Source organism: Wolffia australiana, chromosome 12 (assembly GCF_029677425.1).
Source record: "Wolffia australiana isolate 7733 chromosome 12, ASM2967742v1".
NCBI lineage: Eukaryota > Viridiplantae > Streptophyta > Magnoliopsida > Alismatales > Araceae > Wolffia > Wolffia australiana.
The window spans coordinates 4,890,747-4,895,935 of NC_135846.1; the positions used below are offsets into that span (position 1 = coordinate 4,890,747).

The 5,189-nt window shown below is 39.4% G+C and overlaps 1 long non-coding RNA gene across 2 annotated transcripts; it reads left to right on the forward strand.

Moving 5' to 3' along the window:
• Nucleotides 1–2,993: 2,993 nt before the first annotated feature.
• Nucleotides 2,994–4,162, forward strand: LOC144710628 (uncharacterized). 2 transcript variants are annotated; one of them, XR_013583353.1, is made up of 2 exons: nucleotides 2,994–3,060; nucleotides 3,865–4,162. It is a non-coding gene; the product is annotated as an uncharacterized LOC144710628 (long non-coding RNA). The 2 variants fall into 2 exon arrangements; XR_013583354.1 differs by having other exon boundaries at nucleotides 3,008–3,060; nucleotides 3,846–4,162.
• Nucleotides 4,163–5,189: the final 1,027 nt, after the last annotated feature.

Sequence of the window (5,189 nt, forward strand, 5' to 3'; positions counted from 1 at the left end):
CTTTCTCTATCTCTATCCCTATCTCTATCGCCATCTTTATCTCTATGTCTATCTCTATCTCTATCTCTATCTCTATCTCTGTCTCTATCTCTATCTCTGTCTCTATTTTTATCTATATCTCTATCTCTATCTCTTTAACTGTCTCTATCTCTATCTCTATTGCTTTCTTTTTCTCTACTCTATCCTAATCTCCATCTCTATCTCTGTTTCTATCTCTTTCTATATCTATTTCTATAGATATATCTCTATCTTTATCTCTATCTCTGTCTTTATCTCTATCATTATCTCTATCATTATCTCTAACTCTATCTCTATCGCTGCCTCTATCTCTATCTCTATCCCTCTGTCTATCTCTATCTCTATATTTATCTCTATCACTATCTCTATCTCTATCTCTATCTCTATGTCGATCTCTATCTCTACCATTATCTCTATCTCTATCTCTATCTCTGTCTCTAACTCTATATCTTCTTGTAAGTTTTTGCAAGTCTTGATTAATCAGGTGCCTTCATTGTATTTTATCCACATCTAAACTCATTGAGATGAAAGGTGAGATCCAATCCACTTGATTCTCTAAACCAAGTGGGGTTAGTAAATATAGAAATAGTTCATGTAAATAATGGTACATATGGAACCAATGTATGCAAATGAGGCTTTGATTACTAGCAAATCCCTGATTATTTTATGACATAATTAGGGTCATCAGTCCGTCGGCTGCCCATCGGGCTCTGACGTTGGTGACGGACTCCGGGGACCAAAATCGGGCCTTGGGCTAACCGGAGGTGGCCGCGGGCAGCGCGGTGGCAATCGAAGGGCTCCGAAGGTGAGAATCCGGCAGCGGGGACCTAGTGGCAGCCTCGGGGCCTCAGCGGTGTCGATTCGGCGGTCTCCGACTGGGCTCTAGTGGCCACGGAAGTGGAGGCGGCCTTGAGGGTCGTGGCGCCGGCTTGGGCAGCCCAGTGGCAGCCGTGGACCGGCCCGGTGGCGGCGCGGTCGCGGCGGCGGCCGCTTGAGGTTCCGACAGTGGCTCCGCCGATTGGAGCCCTAGAACAAGCGCACGAACGGGACGGAACGGGCGCACGAGTGGGACGGAACGGGCGCAAACCCGACCCCGTTCCGTTCCGCCCATTTTTTTTCCTCCTTTCTTCTCTTTTTTTTCTTCCTTTTCCCTTTTTTTATTTTCTTAATGGTGAGACCAAAGACAGACTAAAACAACTTTTCTCTTCCTTGGTCTAATTTTCTTAGGGCGCCCCCCTCTTCCTTTATATAGGGGAGAGGTCTGGGCCCCCTAAATGGGTCAACAAAAGGGGGGAAATATGTCCATTAGGGGTCCTTATAGAATGGGCCCCCATTACACATAGATGGGGAATTAAAATAGAAATGAAATAGGAAAAGGGGGGAAAAAGGAGGCCTTTTCCCATGACAATAAAACATGGACACGGGATGCATTGCAGTTCGACAAAAATGCGATGACTGCGAAGAAAACATGAGACACCACTAGAAAAAATGACGAAAATTAAAACAAGATAATCGAGCATCTCTTCACCTGGTCGTCGATGTCGTAGGCGCGCGGGCACGGATGACGTCATTGACGATCCGTGATGGCGTGCGCCATCACCTAGTGCTTGTGGTAGCTCTCTGATCTGTCAAAGGGCTTGACGTCCGCGAGTTAGATTGGGTTAGGAGAGAGCTGAGATGAGAAGTTGCATGAGGGCACTTACTATAGTCAAAAGCCGCTTTCTTTTTTTGATAGTTGGCTTAAGTAAGCCCAGCTTTTGGGCCTATCTGGGCTGGCTTATTGTCCTTTGGCTTGGGCCTGAGATGACGCTCATAGATACGATTACATATCACATCAGAACTCCTTCCTAATGCGACCAGCTTGTCCTCACGTTGGAAGAATGGAACTTGATGTTGCGGCTGGGTGGCAGGTTCCCATGTTGCTTTCAAATAATGGAGTCCTTTCCTAAACTCAATATAAAGGTATTAAATAAGAGTTCACAAAGGAACATTTTATTCACATTTCATATTCAATCCTAACTTGGAGCATATGTGATAACACCCTAATTTCGGTCTTTATTTCATGTTATTAGCATGATTTATGCATTTAAAAGGCTTAAATTTGGGTTGTTATCATATATTTACACAAAAATAATGCTTCCAAGTAATTTCTGATTTTTCCCTAATTTTCTGTTAATTATATGAATTTTTAAGGATTTATTGAAGCTCGAAATAATTATTTTTGGATGAAAATGGCACATTAAAAAGTTTATTTCGACATTTATCAACATGGGAATTAATCAGAATTTTCTAGAATTTTCTAGAATTTTTATGAATTTTAGGAATGTTTTGGGGTTTATTTCAAGAAGAAATGCATTTATTCTATGAAAAAAGGGCATATTTATAAGAGAAAAAAATGTATTTATGCAATTTCTAGACTTTTCGGGGCCTTTTTGCAACGTTTCGTTGCAAAAAGACCCTGAAAACAGCTCTCGGTCGCCACGGCAGGCGTAAAGATCCTATTTAAAATCATTCAGGGTTTTAATGCAATTTTTAATATATATTTTTAATGTTTTGGGAGAAATCGGAGGAGAGAGAGTGCGCTAGGTATATACGCAATTACTTTTGGGCGGCCCAAAAGCAATTCCAGGCTTTTAAGGACTTTTCTGCAAAAAGGAGGATTCAAAATGCGCCAGCCAATGAGAGAGCGACACGTCATTGCGTGTTTAAAAACGAAACTAATAAATAAATCAATTTTAAATCCAATGGATTAAATTGGTTTAAAATTGATTTATTAATAACTTTTGATCCTGAAGTCCGATTGAGATAATTTTTTTATGGATTTGTTCGTCTTGATCCCCTCTTTCTATCTATATGGTTAGATCATTCAGATCTAGCCTACATTGATAGATAAATATTAAGTACTAAACAGGGGTAAAATGGTGATTTTTACCCTATAACCTAAGTATAAAAGCTGAATTTCGAGAGGGGGAGCTCATTCTGGATGGTGCTCTATCACAGCTGCAAGACAGGGAGGAGCTCTAGCTTGGATCAAGTTATCTGGTACTTTTTTTCCTTGATTGTATTTGAACTTTTATGCATTTTGAATGAATTAGGTTAAGTTGTTTGTTTCTTCATCTCTATTCTGATCTGAACTTCTAAATCGCTTGGCTTGAGCGGCATGTACAAGCCCTGATTATGATTGAGAGGAGAAATTGAGGGATTTACCTTGGCATTCAATTGCATTCCAAAAGAAAACTCTAAAAAATTTAGTTTTAATTCTTAGGAGATTAAGATTTCCCTTTTTATTTCTGATTTAGCAAATTCTCAAAACCAACCAAAACTTAAATCAAAAATTTCTTCCAACCTCTCTAATTGAATTCTTTGATCCATCCAATTGCATCAATTAATTCAATCTAGAGCCCACATTTCTTCTTTTCATCTCATCTCTTCTACCCCCCTCTCTAAATTCTCACCTAATTAGGGTGACTTGATCCTCATTGAAGATCAAATTCACTCTAATTAGGATCTAAAACACCAAAAATAAAATCAAATTGAAATTCCTACTTGCCTCCCTTGGACGACACTCATACTTATCACTATACATATTAAGTAGAGTTTTATAAATTTTATTGCATAAGCCAAAAATTCACAACGACAAGGGCTAAAAAATTTGCGTAATTTTCACCCCTATTTTTGGCTTATCAATGTGCATTTAGTGAAATATCATGTTAGAAGTCTCCACATAAATTCATCTATTAAATAGTATAAACGTATAGCTTTTGGTACTTATTGTGACTCCCTTGACCAATCAGCCAAGTGAGCTGAATCTAACCTCTTCTTTGGAGAATTATGGGCCTTTTTTAGGACTAGGAAAATTGCTCTCATGAAAGGAGCCAGGGAGTCTTCATAAAGCTAAAGGAGATCTCATTGGGCTAATGGGCCTCCCTGTTGAGAGAAGACCCAAGAAGGAGCTCCAAGAGACCCTTTAAGAGGATTCAGATATTCTGGAAGGTGCACTAAAGGCCTATGGCTTGGCCCAAATCTCACCCATCAAATTGATCCATTATCTAAAGCATGCCTATAAATGATTTAGACACCTTTGTAAGAAGACATCCTGAATTTTCATTTGGAGTTTTAGTGAAAGACTGAGAAGATTATTTTCTCTCTCTCTCTCTTTCTCTCTCTCTCTAGAATTCTAAGAGTTAGTGATGGCCAAGTAGAAGGTGAGCTGAGAAGGCCTAGGTGGGAAAGAGAAACCCTTCTCTCTCTACTCTCTTTCCCAAGAAGTTCTGTAGAATCCAAGATCCAAGAAGTAGGAATCATCCAAGGCTTGTGGAGGTAGAAGGAGAGGCCTAACAGCCAGGTAAGCCAATTTATTCTTTCTCTACCCTTCTTCTTGACTAATATTGATTTATTGTAGTAGAAATCAAGATTAGTGGTTCTTTCTCTCTAGAGACCACCTGCCTTGTGGGAATTGTGTGATCTTGGCCCAAGAACACTCCCAATTCCATTCGCAACACTTGGCAGATCCCACAAGTGTGCGGTGAGAAAGAATCTTTCAAATCTTGGTCCAAATTCATTTTCGGCCAATATTTGTTCAATAAGAACAATTCAAAATTCATTTTCTTCTGAATTTCTTCCTGATTTAATTTTGACAAATTAAATTTGGCAAAAAAATCTAGAAACAATATCTAAAAATCACTAAAAACGTATTCTGAAATTACCTCAATTTTTTACACCCATTAAAAATCATGTAAATGGAGAAAGACATAATTCACTGTCGTTTACACTCTTTTTAATCAAAATAAAATTGAATATAATTCTTAAAATTCTTAAAAACTTATTTTTAGCTTAAATCCACTCAGATTTGGTCTAGTGCTCTCTATGGTTTGACCCTCACTCCCCTATCAGTGAGGAATATAAATTTATTGCTTGATCATGGGAACTCCTTGCTCAACCTAAGTTAGTGATACTTAGTAGCAATAATTTAGACCCCTAGTTCCCATATTATCATCCTTCCACGTGCGTGAGGACCTAGAGGCCATGGGCCAGACAGTCTGATGGCTGTAATCTGTGCAGGAGCAACCTGCCATTCATTTGCTGAAGAGAGCCCCACGGATATGGGCTGCACTTGGCTTGTCACTCCCGCCATGCAGTTTAGTTGTGAAAGATGAAACACTGGGTGAATC